Source organism: Macaca nemestrina, chromosome X (assembly GCF_043159975.1).
Source record: "Macaca nemestrina isolate mMacNem1 chromosome X, mMacNem.hap1, whole genome shotgun sequence".
Lineage (NCBI taxonomy): Eukaryota > Metazoa > Chordata > Mammalia > Primates > Cercopithecidae > Macaca > Macaca nemestrina.
In genome coordinates, this window is record NC_092145.1 from 34,617,336 (window position 1) to 34,634,554 (window position 17,219).

General features: G+C 40.5%; 1 pseudogene; it reads left to right on the forward strand.

The window, feature by feature from the left end:
- The first annotated feature begins 14,694 nt into the window (after positions 1-14,694).
- Positions 14,695-16,633, forward strand: LOC105468422 (heat shock cognate 71 kDa protein-like; annotated as a pseudogene).
- Positions 16,634-17,219: the final 586 nt, after the last annotated feature.

Consider the following 17,219-nt stretch of genomic DNA (forward strand, 5'->3'; position numbering starts at 1 on the left):
AAACCCAGAATAATCCAATAATGTAATTGTGGTAGGCAATTCACTTATAATTCTAGTATGAAGTCCAAAAGAAAAACCTATAAAAAACAATAATAGCTAAGTCGCTAAGTTATGGGTTAAAAAAACAATAACAGCAACAGCTGCCTGTCAAGAGAAAGGCAATATGAAAATATATAAATTGAGACAACATAAACTCAAAACAAGGGGGTAATAGAGTAAAAGTGTAACTACTTTTTTCATTTTTTTTTCTTTTATTCTTGTGATCTAAGATAATCTGTCATCACTTTAAAAAACATATCTATTAAATGGTTTATATCTATAAAATTATTTCTGTAAGCCTCATGGTAACCACAATGCAAAAATCTGTAATTATTTAACTAAAAATAAAAAACCAACAAATTAAAATGTACTACCAGAGACAATCTCTTAACCAGAAGACAGTAAGAAAGAAAAAAAATAAAGAGTAATTGTAAAACAACCAGAAAATAGGCAACATAATGGCAATAGTAAGTCCTTACTTACCAATAATAATATTGAATATAAATAGACTCAATTCTCCAACTAAAAGGCATAGAGTGACTGAATTGATAAAGAAACAAAATCCAACTATATGCTTCCTATAAGACACATACTTCAGAGTTGAGGTGGAACAAGATGGTGGAATAGAAGGATCTACCAACTGTTCCTTGCAAAAGGACACCAATTTAACAGCTATCTACACACACAAAAAAGTACATTCATAACAACCAAAAATCAGGTAAACATTCACAGTACCTGGTTTTAACTTCGTATCACTGAAATATACACTACAGAGGTAGGAAAAACAGTGTTGAATCACCGATGCCACCTCTCTCCCATACCCTGGCAGTGACAGTGTGGTGTTGAGAGCATTTCTGTGTCCTGGGGAGAGGGAGACTGCAGTAATTTTGAGGAATTGAACTCAGTGCTGCCCTATTATAACAAAAAACAAAATTGGACCAAACAGCTAATGCCTGTCCATGGAAGGAGCAGCTATTCATCCATTCACATTGCTATAAAGAAATACCTGAGACTGGATAATTTATAAAGAAAAGAGGTTTAATTAGTTCATGGTTCTGCAGGATGTATAGGAAGCATGGCAGCATCTGCTTCTGGAGAGGTTGGAGGGAGCTTTTACCCATGGTAGAAGGCAAAGCAGGAGAAAGCATTTCACTTGGTGAAAGCAGGAGTGCGAGAGAAAGGGGAAAAGTGTCACAAACTTTTAAATGATCAGATCTCATGAGAACTCACTCACTATCCCACAGACAGTACCAAGTGGATGATGCAAAACCATTCATGAGAAATCCGCCCCCATGATCCAATCACATCCCATCAGGCCCCACCTCTAGGATTGCAGGATTACAATTCAATGTGAGATTTTGATGAGGACACAGATCCAAACCATATCACGGTATTTAAATCAGCCCTAGCCAGAGGGGAATCCATCAAGGCCACAAGAACTACAACATCTAGGTGAGTCCTAGTGCTGAACTTGGCCCAGGGACAGTGGACTAGGGGAACACATGGTCTACTGAGACACCAGCCAGAGTAGCTAAGACAGTGTTGGCATCACCCCTTGCCTAACCCCAGGGTTCACAGCTTACGGCAACAACAACAACAAAAAAAAGACCTCTTCCTCTGCTTGAAAAGAGGAGAGAGAAGAGTGGGAAGGACTTTGTCTTGCATATTGAATACCAGCTCAGCCAGAGCAGAAAAGAGAACTGATCAGGGTCATGAGGACCCCTTTTCAGGCCCTAGATCCTGGACGACACTTACAGGCACACACCCAGCTAAAAGGGAACACTCTGACTTGACGGGAAGCACCCAGTCCTGGCAGGATTGATAACCTGCTAACCGAAGGGCCCTTGGACCCTCAACCAGCAGTGATACCTAGGGACTACACTGAGGTGCTTGGGTGAGACTTGCTGGCTTCAGGTGAGACTCAGCATATTCCCAAATGTGGTGGCTATGGGGCAAGATTCCTTCTGCTTGAGAATAATGAAGAGAAAAGTAAAGGGGACTTTGTCTTGCACCTTAGGTACCAGGTCAGTCACAGTAAAGTAGAGCACCAAGTAAGCTCCTGGGGCCCCCAATTCCAGGCCTTGGCTTTGGTTTCTGAAACTCCCCTGGACCACAGGAGACCTCACTGCACTAAAGGGTGAGTCCCAAGCTAGGTAGCATTTACAACAAGCTGACTGAAGAGTGCTTGAGACTCAAGGGAAAATCGGTAGTAGTCTGGCAGTAATCACTGTGGGTATGAGGTAGCAGTGGCCACAGGGTGAGGTTCCTATGCCTTTGGAAAGGGGAGAAAAGTGTGAGAAGACCACATCTAGTGGTATGAGTACCAGCTAAGTTATGGTACAACAGAACACCAGGTAGATTTTTAATATTTTTGACCTTAGTCCTTGGCACCCAGATGGCACCACTGGGACCATATAAGGCCTGGGGAAACCTGTCACCCTGAAGGGTAACACATAGGCCCGACTGGCTTTGCCACCTGCTAATTGTAGAGCCCCAAGGCCTAAAGTGAACATAGGCAGTAGCCAGGAAGTGGTTACAACAAGCCTTAGGCAAGAACCAGTGATGTTCTGGCTTCAGGTCTGACCCAGCACAGTCATAGTGGTGGTGGCCACAGGGGTGCTTGTGTCACTCTACCTCTGGCTCCAGGTGGTTCAGAGCAGATAGAGAGATCTCATTTGTTTGGGAGAAAGAAAGGGAAGAAAACAAGAGTCTCTGCCTGGTAATTCAGAGGATTCTTCTGGATCTTGTCCAAGACCATCAAGGCAGTACCTCTATGAGTCTGCAAGAACCACAGTGTTACTGGGTTTGGGGTGCTGCCAAATTCAGATAGAATTTACATCACAACATGCAAGTCATTTCAAATATCTGAAAAGCCTCCCCATTAAGGGTGGGTACAAACAAGTTGAGACTGAGAAGACTAAAAGAAATACCTAACTCTTCAATGTACAGAGACAGAGGAATATCTACAACTATCAAGACAATTCAAGAAACCATGACGTCACCAAATGAGGTACATAAGGCACCAGGGACCAATACTGGAGAAACAAGAGATATGTGACCTTTCAGAAAGAGAATTCAAAATAACTGTGTTGAGAAAATTCAAAGAAATTCAAGAAAACAGAGAAGAAATTCAGAATTCTGTCACTCAAATTTAACGAAGCATCAAAATAATTCAGAAGAATCAAGAAAAAGTACTGAAGAAATGGAAGTAACATAATTAAGAATGCATTATAGCCTTTTAATTGCAGAATTGATCAGGCAGAGGAAAGAATCAGTGGGAATGAAAATAGTCTATCTGAAAATACACAGGTAGAGGAGACAAAAGAAAAAAGAATAAAAAACAATGAAGCACATCTACAGGATCTAGAAAATAGCCTCAAAATATAAATTTCAGTTATTGGCCTAAAAGACGAGGCAGAGAAAGAGATAGTGGTAGAAAATTTATACAATGGGATAATAACAGAGAACATCCCAAACCTAGAGAAAGATATCAATATCCAAATACAAGGAGGTTATAAAACACAAAGCAGATTTAACCCAAAGAAGACTACCTCTAGATATTTAATAATTAAACACCCAAAGGTCAAGAATTGTAAAAGTATCCTACAATCGGCAAGAGAAAAGAAACAACATACAATTGAGCTCCAATACGTCTGGCAGCAGACTTTTCAGTGGAAACCTTATAGGTCAGGAGAGAGTGGCATGACATATTTCAAATGTTGAAGAAAAAAAAATTGCCCCAGAATAGTATATACAGCAAAATTATCATTCAAATATGAAAGAGAAATAAATACTTTCCAAAACAAACAAAAGGTGACAGATTTCATCAACATCAAACCTGTCCCACAGGAAATGTAAAAGGGAGTACTTCGATCAGAAAGAGAGAGAAATTACTGAGCAATAAGAAATCATCTGAAAGTATCAAACTCACTGGCAATACTAAGTGTACAGAAAAACACAAAATATTATAACACTGTAACTGCGGTGTGTAAACTACTCTCATCTTATGTAGAAAGAATAAACAATGAACCAAGGCAGAAGAATCGCTTGAACCCGGGAGGCAGAGGTTGCAGTGAGCCGAGATCGTACCACTGCACTCCAGCCTGGGTGACAGAGTGAGACTCTGTTTCAAATAATAATCATAATAATAACCACAACAAATTTTAAAGACATAAAGCAATAAGATATAAATGAAAACTACAAAAAGTTAAAAAGTATGGGAATGAAGTTAAGATGTAGAGCCTTTATTAGTTTTCTTTTTGCTTGTTTCCTTGTTTTCATTTCAAAGTGTTTTCACTAGCTTAAAATAATGGGTTATAAGATTGTGTTTGCAAGCCTCATCGTAACCTCAAACCAAAAAATATACAACATACACACACACAAAGTTAAAAGCATGAAACTAATTTATATCACCAGAGAAAATCACTTTCACTAAAAGGAAGACAGGAAGAAGACAAAGAAGAGAAGACCACAAAATAACCAGAAAACAACAAAATGGCAAAAGTAAGTCTTCACTGATCAATAATAACATTGAATGTAACTAGAATAAACACTAAAATCAAAAGACATAGAGTGATGGAATGGATTAAAAAATAAAACCAATCAATCTGTTCCCTACAAGAAACACAATTCACCTATAAAGACACACATATCATAAAAATAAAGAGATGCAAAAAGATATTCCATGCCAATGAAAATCAAAAAAGAGCAGGAGTTGTTATACTTATATCAGAAAAATTAGATTTCAAGATAAAACCTATTTAAAAAGCCAAAAAGGTCACTATATAATGATAAAGATGTCAATTCAGTGAAAGGATATAACAATTTTAAATATATATGCACCCAACCCTGGAGCACCCAGATATATAAAGAAAATATTATTAGAGCTAATGAGAGAGATAGACCCCAATACAATAATAGCTACATTATTCAACACCCCACTTTCAACACTGGACAGATCATCTACACAAAAAATCAACTAAGAAAAATTGGACTTAATCTACACTATAGACTAAATGGACCTAATAGATATATAAGGAACTTTTGATGCAACAGCTGCAGAATACACATTCTTTTCCTCAGCACAAGGATCATTCTCAAATAGAGAACATGTTAGGTCACAAAACAAGTTTTGAAACGTTAAAAAAATGGAAAAAATATGAAGAATCTTCTGTGACCAGAATGAAATAAAACTAGAAATCAATAACAAGAGGAATCTTGGAAACTCTAAAAATATATGGAAAGTAAATGATATGCGCCTGAATTGCCAGGGTGTCAATGAAGAAATTATGAAAAAAATTAAAAATTTCTTGAAAACAATGATAGAAACGCAACAGACAAAAAGCTATGGGATACAACAAAAGCAGGACTAAGAGGGAAGTTTATAGCTATAATTGCTTACAACAAAAAAGATAAAAAGCTTTAAATAAACAACCTAATGGTATATCTTAAAGAATGAGGACAGCAAGAGTGAACCAAACCCAAAACCAGTAGAAGAAAAGAAATATTAGAGATTAGAGCAAAAATATATGAAATTTTAAAGAAGTAAACAGTACAAAAGGACAATGACACAGAATTTGCTTTTTTGGAAAGTTAAACAAAATTGATAAATCTTTAGGTAGACTAAGAAAAGAGAGAAGACCCAAATGAATAGAATCAGAGATAAAACAAGGAGATATTACAACTGATACCACAGACATTCAAAGGACCACTAATGGCTCCTATAAGTAAGTATATGCTAAAAAATTGGAAAATCTAGAGGAAATAGAAAAATTTCTAGACAGACACAACCTACCAAGACTGAACCAAGAAGAAATTTAAAACCTGAGCAGACCAATAACAAGTAACGAGATCAAAGTCATGATAAAAAGACTCCCAGTAAAGAAAAGTCGGCGGAGCAAGATGGCCGAATAGGAACAGCTCCAGTCTCCAACTCCCAGCGCGAGCGACACAGAAGACTGGTGATTTCTGCATTTTCAACTGAGGTACTGGGTTCATCTCACTAGGGAGTGCCGGACAATCGGTGCTGGTCAGCTGCTGCAGCCCGACAAGGAGAGCTGAAGCAGGGCGAGGCATCACCTCACCTGGGAAGCGCAAGGGGAAAGGGAATCCCTTTTCCTAGCCATGGGAACTGAGACACACAACACCTGGAAAATTGGGTAACTCCCACCCCAATACTGTGCTTTAAGCAAACAGGCACACCAGGAGATTATATCCCACACCTGGCCGGGAGGGTCCCACGCCCACGGAGCCTCCCTCATTGCTAGCACAGCAGTCTGCGATCTCGCAGCAAGGCAGCAGCGAGGCGGGGGGAGGGGCACCCGCCATTGCTGAGGCTTAAGTAGGTAAACAAAGCCGCTGGGAAGCTCGAACTGGGTGGAGCTCACAGCAGCTCAAGGAAACCTGCCTGTCTCTGTAGACTCCACCTCTGGGGAGAGGGCACAGTAAACAACAACAAAAGCAGCAGAAACGTCTGCAGACGCAAACGACTCTGTCTGACAGCTTTGAAGAGAGCAGTGGATCTCCCAACACGGAGGTTGAGATCTGAGAAGGGACAGACTGCCTGCTCAAGTGGGTCCCTGACCCCTGAGTAGCCTAACTGGGAGACATCCCCCACTAGGGGCAGTCTGACACCCCACACCTCATAGGGTGGAGTACACCCCTGAGAGGAAGCCTCCAAAGCAAGAATCAGACAGGTACACTCGCTGTTCAGCAATATTCTATCTTCTGCAGCCTCTACTGCTGACACCCAGGCAAACAGGGTCTGGAGTGGACCTCTAGCAATCTCCAACAGACCTACAGCTGAGGGTCCTGACTGTTAGAAGGAAAACTATCAAACAGGAAGGACACCTACACCAAAATCCCATCAGTACGTCACCATCATCATCAAAGACCAGCAGCAGATAAAACCACAAAGATGGGGAAAAAGCAGGGCAGAAAAGCTGGAAATTCAAAAAATAAGAGTGCATTTCCCCGGCAAAGGAGCGCAGCTCATCGCCAGCAATGGATCAAAGCTTGATGGAGAATGACTTTGACGAGATGAGAGAAGAAGGCTTCAGTCCATCAAACTTCTCAGAGCTAAAGGAGGAATTATATACCCAGCGCAAAGAAACTAAAAATCTTGAAAAAAAAGTGGAAGAATTGATGGCTAGAGTAATTAATGCAGAGAAGGTCATAAACGAAATGAAAGAGATGAAAACCAAGACACGAGAAATACGTGACAAATGCACAAGCTTCAGTAACCGACTCGATCAACTGGAAGAAAGAGTATCAGCGATTGAGGATCAAATGAACGAAATGAAGCGAGAAGAGAAACCTAAAGGAAAAAGAAGAAAAAGAAATGAACAAAGCCTGCAAGAAGTATGGGATTATGAAAAAGACCAAATCTACGTCTGATTGGGGTGCCTGAAAGTGAGGGGGAAAATGGAACCAAGTTGGAAAACACTCTTCAGGATATCATCCAGGAGAACTTACCCAACCTAGTAGGGCAGGCCAACATTCAAATCCAGGAAATACAGAGAATGCCACAAAGATACTCCTCGAGAGAGCAACTCCAAGACACATAATTGCCAGATTCACCAAAGGTGAAATGAAGGAAAAAATCTTAAGGGCAGCCAGAGAGAAAGGCCGGGTTACCCACAAAGGGAAGCCCACCAGACTAAAAGCAGATCTCTCGGCAGAAACTCTATAAGCCAGAAGAGAGTGGGGGCCAATATTCAACATTCTTAAAGAAAAGAATTTTAAACCCAGAATTTCATATCCAGCCAAAATTAAGTTTCATAAGTGAAGGAGAAATAAAATCCTTTACAGATAAACAAATGCTTAGAGATTTTGTCACCACTAGGCCTGCCTTACAAGAGACCCTGAAGGAAGCACTAAACATGGAAAGGAACAACCGGTACCAGCCATTGCAAAAACATGCCAAAATGTAAAGACCATTTAGGCTAGGAAGAAACTGCATCAACTAACGAGCAAAATAACCAGTTAATATCATAATGGCAGGATCAAGTTCACATATAACAATCTTAACCTTAAATGTAAATGGACTAAATGCTCCAATTAAAAGACACAGACTGGCAAACTGGATAAAGAGTCAAGACCCATCAGTCTGCTGTATTCAGGAGACCCACTCACACGCAAAGACATACATAGGCTCAAAATAAAGGGATGGAGGAAGATTTACCAAGCAAATGGAGAACAAAAAAAAGCAGGGGTTGCAATACTAGTCTCTGATAAAACAGACTTTAAACCATCAAAGATCAAAAGAGACAAAGAAGGCCATTACATAATGGTAAAGGGATCAATTCAACAGGAAGAGCTAACTATCCTAAATATATATGCACCCAATACAGGAGCACCCAGATTCATAAAGCAAGTCCTTAGAGACTTACAAAGAGACTTAGACTCCCATACAATAATAATGGGAGACTTCAACACTCCACTGTCAACATTAGACAGATCAACGAGACAGAAAGTTAACAAGGATATCCAGGAATTGAACTCATCTCTGCAGCAAGCAGACCTAATAGACATCTATAGAACTCTCCACCCCAAATCAACAGAATATACATTCTTCTCAGCACCACATCGCACTTATTCCAAAATTGACCACATAATTGGAAGTAAAGCACTCCTCAGCAAATGTACAAGAACAGAAATTACAACAAACTGTCTCTCAGACCACAGTGCAATCAAACTAGAACTCAGGACTAAGAAACTCAATCAAAACCGCTCAACTACATGGAAACTGAACAACCTGCTCCTGAATGACTACTGGGTACATAACGAAATGAAGGCAGAAATAAAGATGTTCTTTGAATCCAATGAGAACAAAGATACAACATACCAGAATCTCTGGGACACATTTAAAGCAGTATGTAGAGGGAAATTTATAGCACTAAATGCCAACAAGAGAAAGCAGGAAAGATCTAAAATGGATACTCTAACATCACAATTAAAAGAACTAGAGAAGCAAGAGCAAACACATTCGAAAGCTAGCAGAAGGCAAGAAATAACTAAGATCAGAGCAGAACTGAAGGAGATAGAGACACAAAAACCCCTTCAAAAAATCAATGAATCCAGGAGTTGGTTTTTTGAAAAGATCAACAAAATTGACAGACCGCTAGCAAGACTAATAAAGAAGAAAAGAGAGAAGAATCAAATCAACGCAATTAACAATGATAAAGGGGATATCACCACTGACCCCACAGAAATACAAACTACCATCAGAGAATACTATAAACACCTCTACACAAATAAACTAGAAAATCTAGAAGAAATGGATAATTTCCTGGACACTTACACTCTTCCAAGACTAAACCAGGAAGAAGTTGAATCCCTGAATAGACTAATAGCAGGCTCTGAAATTGAGGCAATAATTAATAGCCTACCAACCAAAAAAAGTCCAGGACCAGATGGATTCACAGCTGAATTCTACCAGAGGTACAAGGAGGAGCTGGTACCATTTCTTCTGAAACTATTCCAATCAATAGAAAAAGAGGGAATCCTCCCTAACTCATTTTATGAGGCCAACATCATCCTGATACCAAAGCCTGGCAGAGACACAACAAAAAAAGAGAATTTTAGACCAATATCCCTGAAGAACATTGATGCAAAAATCCTCAATAAAATACTGGCAAACCGGATTCAGCAGCACATCAAAAAGCTTATCCACCATGATCAAGTGGGCTTCATCCCTGGGATGCAAGGCTGGTTCAACATTCGCAAATCAATAAATATAATCCAGCATATACACAGAACCAAAGACAAGAACCACATGATTATCTCAATAGATGCAGAAAAGGCTTTTGAAAAAATTCAACAGCCCTTCATGCTAAAAACGCTCAATAAATTTGGTAATGATGGAACGTACCTCAAAATAATAAGAGCTATTTATGACAAACCCACAGCCAATATCATACTGAATGGGCAAAAACTGGAAAAATTCCCTTTGAAAACTGGCACAAGACAGGGATGCCCTCTCTCACCATTCCTATTCAACATAGTGTTGGAAGTCCTGGCTAGGGCAATCAGGCAAGAGAAAGAAATCAAGGGTATTCAGTTAGGAAAAGAAGAAGTCAAATTGTCCCTCTTTGCAGATGACATGATTGTATATTTAGAAAACCCCATTGTCTCAGCCCAAAATCTCCTTAAGCTGATAAGCAACTTCAGCAAAGTCTCAGGATACAAAATTAATGTGCAAAAATCACAAGCATTCTTATACACCAGTAACAGACAAACACAGAGCCAAACCATGAATGAACTTCCATTCACAATTGCTTCAAAGAGAATAAAATACCTAGGAATCCAACTTACAAGGGATGTAAAGGACCTCTTCAAGGAGAACTACAAACCACTGCTCAGTGAAATCAAAGAGGACACAAACAAATGGAAGAACATACCATGCTCATGGATAGGAAGAATCAATATCGTGACAATGGCCATACTGCCCAAGGTTATTTATAGATTCAATGCCATCCCCATCAAGCTACCAATGAGTTTCTTCACAGAATTGGAAAAAACTGCTTTAAAGTTCATATGGAACCAAAAAAGAGCCCGCATCTCCAAGACAATCCTAAGTCAAAAGAACAAAGCTGGAGGCATCACGCTACCTGACTTCAAACTATACTACAAGGCTACAGTAACCAAAACAGCATGGTACTGGTACCAAAACAGAGATATAGACCAATGGAACAGAACAGAGTCCTCAGAAATAATACCACACATCTACAGCCATCTGATCTTTGACAAATCTGAGAGAAACAAGAAATGGGGAAAGGATTCCCTATTTAATAAATGGTGCTGGGAAAATTGGCTAGCCATAAGTAGAAAGCTGAAACTGGATCCTTTCCTTACTCCTTATACGAAAATTAATTCAAGATGGATTAGAGACTTAAATGTTAGACCTAATACCCTAAAAACCCTAGAGGAAAACCTAGGTAGTACCATTCAGGACATTGGCATGGGCAAAGACTTCATGTCTAAAACACCAATAGCAACGGCAGCAAAAGCCAAAATTGACAAATAGGATCTCATTAAACTAAAAAGCTTCTGCACAGCAAAAGAAACTACCATCAGAGTGAACAGGCAACCTACAGAATGGGAGAGCATTTTTGCAATCTACTCATCTGACAAAGGGCTAATATCCAGAACCTACAAAGAACTCAAACAAATTTACAAGAAAAAAACAAACAACCCCATCAAAAAGTGGGCAAAGGATATGAACGGACATTTCTCAAAAGAAGACATTCATACAGCTAACAGACACATGAAAAAATGCTCATCATCACTGGCCATCAGAGAAATGCAAATCAAAACCACAATGAGATACCATCTCACACCAGTTAGAATGGCGATCATTAAAAAGTCAGGAAACAACAGGTGCTGGAGAGGATGTGGAGAAATAGGAACACTTTTACACTGTTGCTGGGACTGTAAACTAGTTCAACCATTATGGAAAACAGTATGGCGATTCCTCAAGGATCTAGAACTAGAAGTACCATATGACCCAGCCATCCCATTACTGAGTATATACCCAAAGGATTATAAATCATGCTGCTCTAAAGACACATGCACACATATGTTTATTGCGGCACTATTCACAATAGCAAAGACTTGGAATCAACCCAAATGTCCATCAGTGACAGACTGGATTAAGAAAATGTGGCACATATACACCATGGAATACTATGCAGCCATCAAAAAGGATGAGTTTGTGTCCTTTGTAGGGACATGGATGCAGCTGGAAACCATCATTCTTAGCAAACTATCACAAGAACAGAAAACCACACACCGCATGTTCTCACTCATAGGTGGGAACTGAACAATGAGATCACTTGGACTCGGGAAGGGGAACATCACACACCGGGGTCTATCATGGGGAGGGGGCAGGGGGGAGGGATTGCATTCGGAGTTATACCTGATGTAAATGACAAGTTGATGGGTGCTGACGAGTTGATGGGTGCAGCACAGCAAGATGGCACAAGTATACATATGTAACAAACCTGCACGTTATGCACATGTACCCTAGAATTTAAAGTATAATAATAATAAAAAAGAAAATAGAAAAAAAAAAGAAAAAAAAAAGATGTTGAGAACATACATTGGGGAAAAGACAGTCCCTTCAATAAATGGTGCTGGGGAACTGGATATTCATATGCAGAAGAATGAAACTAGATACGTATCTCTCACCATATACAGAAAAAAAAAATCAAAATGGATTAAAGTCTTAAATCCAAAGCCCACAACTATGAAACTGCTAGAACAAAACCTTAGGGAAAATCTGCAGGACATTGATGTGGGCAAAAATTTCTTGAGTAATGTCCTACTAGTACAGGTAAGCAAAGCAAAAATGAACAAATGAGATCACATAAAATTAAAAAGCTTCTGCACAGCCAAGAAAACTATTAATAAAGTAAAGAAACATCCCACAGAATGGGAGAAAATATTTTCAAACTACCCACTTGACAAGGGGTTAATAAACAGAATACATGATGAGCTGAATCAACACTATAGAAAAAAGCTAATTATATGACTAAATAATAGGCAAAAGAAATGAATAGACATTTCTCAAAAGAACATACAAATAGCAAATAGACATATGAAAAGGTGCTCAACACCACTGGTCATTGAAGAAAAGCAGATCAAAATTACAATGAGATATCATCCCACTCCAGTTAAAATGGCTTATATCTACCTTTGGTCTTTGATGTTGGTGACCTTCAGATGGGGTTTTGGTGTGGACGTCCTTTTTGTTGACATTGATACTATCCCTTTCTGTTTGTTACTTTCCCTTCTAACAGTCAGGCCCCTCTGCTGTAGTTCTGCTGGATTTTGCTGGAGGTCCACTCCAGACCATGTTTACCTGGGTATCACCAGCGGAGGCTGCAAGCAAAGATTGCTGCCTGTTCCTTCCTCTGGAAGTTTCATCCTAGAGGGGCACCCGCCAGATGCCAGCCAGAGCTTTCCTGTATGAGGTGTCTGTTGACCCCTGCTGGGAGGTGTCTCTCAGTCAGGAGGCATGGGGGTCAGGTACCCACTTGAGGAGGCACTCTCCCTTAGCAGAGCTCGAGCTCTGTGCTGGGAGATTTGCTACTCTCTTCAGAGCCAGCAGGCAAGAACGTTTAAGTCTGCTTAACCTGTGTCCACAACAACTGCCCCTTCCCCCAGGTGCTCTGTCCCCGGGAGATGGGAGTTTTATCTATAAGCCCCTGACTGGGGCTGTTGCCTTTCTTTCAGAGATGCTCTGCCCAGAGAGGAGAAATCTAGAGAGGCAGTCTGGCTACAGCAGCTTTGCCGAGCTGCACTGGGCCCTGCCCAGTTCAAACTTCCCAGTGGCTTTGTTTACTCTGTGAGGGGAAAGCTGCCTACTGAAGCCTCAGTAATGGCAAATGCCCCTCCCCCCACCAAGCTTGAGCATCCCAGGTCGACTTCAGACTGCTGTGCTGGCAGCAAGCATTTCAAGTCAGTGGATCTTAGCTTGCTAGGCTCCATGGGAATGGGATCCGCTGAGCTAGACCACTTGACTCTCTTGTTTCAGCCCCCTTTTCAGGGGAGTGAACGGTTCTGTCTCGCTGGCATTCCAGGTGCCACTGGGGTATGAAAAAAAAAACTCCTGCAGCTAGCTCGGTGTCTGCCCAGACGGCCACCAATTTTGTGCCTGAAACACAGGGCCCTGGTGGTGTAGGCACCCAAGGGACTCTCCTGTTCTGCAGGTTGTGAAGACCATGGGAAAAGCATAGTATCTGGGCTGGAATGCACCATTCCTCATGGCACAGTCCCTCACGGCTTCCCTTGGCTAGGGAAGGGAGTTCCACAACCCCTTGCACTTCCAGGGTGAGGCAATGCCCCACCCTGCTTTGACTTCCCCTCTGTGGGCTGCACCCACTGTCTAACCAGTCCCAATGAGATAAGCTGGGTACCTCAGTTGGAAATGCAGAAATCACCCACTTTCTGCATTTGATCTCATTGGGAGCTGCAGACCAGAGCTGTTCCTATGTGGCCATCTTGCCAGCCACCTCACCCACAAAACAAATCTTAATAAAATTTTAAAAAATTAAAATCATATCTAGTATCTTCTCAGATCACAGTAGAATAAAACTAGAAATCAATGCCAAAAGACACCCTCAAGACTACAAATAAATGGACATTAAACAATATGCTTGTGAATAATTTGTAGGTTAATAATGAAATCAAATTTAAAGTTAAGAATTTTTTCAAAATGGAATAACAGTGACAAGTTATCAAAACTTCAGGAATACAGCAAAAGCACTGCTAGAGGAGTGTTTACAGTGCTAAATGCCTACATCAAAAAGACAGAAAGATAACAAGTCTATTATAGACAACTTACTGTTACACCTCAAGGAACTAGAGAAACAAGAACAAATCAAACCCAAAGTTAGCAAAAGAAAAAAATAACAAATATTAAAGCAGAACTAAATGAAATTGAAAGCAAAAAAATGAATAAAACATAAAGTTGGTTCTCAGAAAAAACAAAGAAAATGTATAGCCCAGTAACTAGATAAACCTAGAAAAGAAGAGAGAAGATTCAAATAAGTTCAATTTGAAATGAAACTGTAGCTCATTGAGCTTGCCTGCAGCTCTCAGGGTTCCTGTGGCTTTCTTTGTTGTTGCAGCCAGGCCTGCATGCCAGCAACCATGTCGAAGGGACCTGCAGTTGGTATGGCTCCTGGCCCCACATACTCTTGTGTGGGTGTTTTCCAGCAGGGAAAAATAGAGATAATTGCCAATGATCTGGGAAACCGAACCATTCGAAGCTATGTCACCTTTGCGGACACTGAACGATTGATCGGTGATGCCTCAAAGAATCAAGTTGCAATGAACCCCACCAACACGATTTTTGATGCCAAACATCTATTTGGATTCAGATTTGATGATGCTGTTGTCCAATCTGATATGAAGCATTGGCCCTTCATGGTGGTGAATGATGCTGGCAGGCCTAAGGTCCAAGTAGAATACAAGGGAGAGACCAAAAGCTTCTACCCAAGAGGAGGTGTCCTCTATGGTTCTGACAAAGATGAAGGAAATTGCAGAAGCCTACCTTGGGAAGACTATTACTAATGCTGTGGTCACAGTGCCAGCTTAATTTAATGACTCAGGATCAGGCTAACAAAGATGCTGGAACTATTGCTGGTCTCAATGTACTTAGAATTATTAATGAACCAACTGCTGATGCTATTGCTTACAGCTTAGACAAAAAGGTTAGAGCAGAAAGAAACATGCTGATTTTTGACCTGGGAGGCGGCACTTTTGATGTGTCAATCCTCAATACTGAGGATGGAATCTTTGAGGCCAAATCTACAGCCAGAGACACCCACTTGGGTGAAGAAGATTTTGACAACCAAATGGTCAACCGTTTTATTGCTGAGTTCAAGCACAAGCACAAGAAGGACATCAGTGAGAACAAGAGAGCTGTAAGACGCCTCCGTACTGCTTGTGAACGTGCTAAGAGTACTCTCTCTTCCAGCACCCATGCCAGTATTGAGATAGATTTTCTCTCTGAAGGAATCGACTTCTATACCTCCAATACCCATGCCTGATTTGAAGAATTGAATGCTGACCTGTTCCATAGAACCCTGGACCTGGCAGAGAAAGCCCTTCGAGATGCCAAACTAGACAAGTCACAGATTCACAATATTGTCCTGGTTGGTATTTCTACTCATATCCCCAAGATTCAGAATCTTCTCCAAGACTTCTCCCATGAAAAATAACTGAATAAGAGCATCAACCCTGATGAAGCTGTTGCTTATGGTGCAGCTGTCCAGGCAGCCATCCTGTCTGGAGACAAGTCTGAAAATGTTCAAGATTTGCTGCTCTTGGATGTCACTCCTCTTTCCCTTGGTATTGAAACTGCTGGTGGAGTCATGACCGACCTCATCAAACATACTACTACCATTCCTACCAAGCAGACACAGACCTTCACTACCTATTCTGACAACCAGCCTGGTGTGCTTATTCAGGTTTATGAGGTGAGCATACCATGACCAAGGATGACAACCTGCTTGACAAGTTTGAACTCACAGGCATACCTCCTGCACCCTGAGGTGTTCCTCAGATTGAAGTCACTTTTGACACTGATGCCAATGGCATCTTCAATGTCTCTGCTGTGGACAAGAGTACAAGAAAAAAGAATAAGATTACTATCACTAACGACAAGGGCCATTTGAGCAAGGAAGACATTGAACATATGGTCCAGGAAGCTGAGAAGTACAAAGTTGAAGATAAGAAGCAGAGGGACGAAGTGTCATCCAAGAATTCACTTGACTCCTGTGAATTCAACATGAAAGCAACTCTCAAAGATGAGAAAATTCAAGGCAAGATTAACGATGAAGACAAACAGAAGATTCTGCACGAGTATAATGAAATTATCAACTGGCTCAATAAGAATCAGACTGCTGAGAAGGAAGAATTTGAACATCAGCAGAAACAGCTGGAGAAAGTCTGCAACCCCATCATTACCAAGCTGTACCTGAGGGCAGGAGGCAAGCCAGGAGGAATGCCTGGGGGATTTCCTGGTGGTGGAGCTCCTCCCTCTGGTGGTGCTTCATCAGGGCTCACCATTGAAGAGGTTGATTAAGTCAACACAAGTATAGATGTAGCATTGTTCCACACATTTAAAATATTGAAGGATCTAAATTTGTAGCAAATTCTGTGGCAGTTTTAAAAAGTTCAGCTGCTATAGTAAGTTACTGGGCATTCTCAATACTTGAATATGGAACATATGCACAGGGGAAGGATATAACATTGCACTTTATAAACACTATTGTATGTGGAAAAATGTAAAGTCTTAAATAAAACTATTTAAAATTGGCAAAAAAAGAAATGAAATGGTAAACTTTACAACTGACTCCACAGAAATACAAAGGATCATTCAAGACTATTATGAAAACCTCTATGCACATAAACCAGAAAATCTAGAAGAAATGAATAAACTCCTGGAAACATACAATCCCCCTAGCTTTGATCAAGAAGAAATAGAAATCCTGAACAGATCAATAGCAAGCAGTAAAATTTAATCAGTAATTTAAAGAAAGGAAACCACTGCCCACAACAGCAACAACAACAAAAGCCGAGGTGGACCACAAGGATTCATAGCTGAATTCTATCAGACATTCAAAGAAGAATTGATGCCAATCCTACTGAAACTATTTCAAAAGACTTAG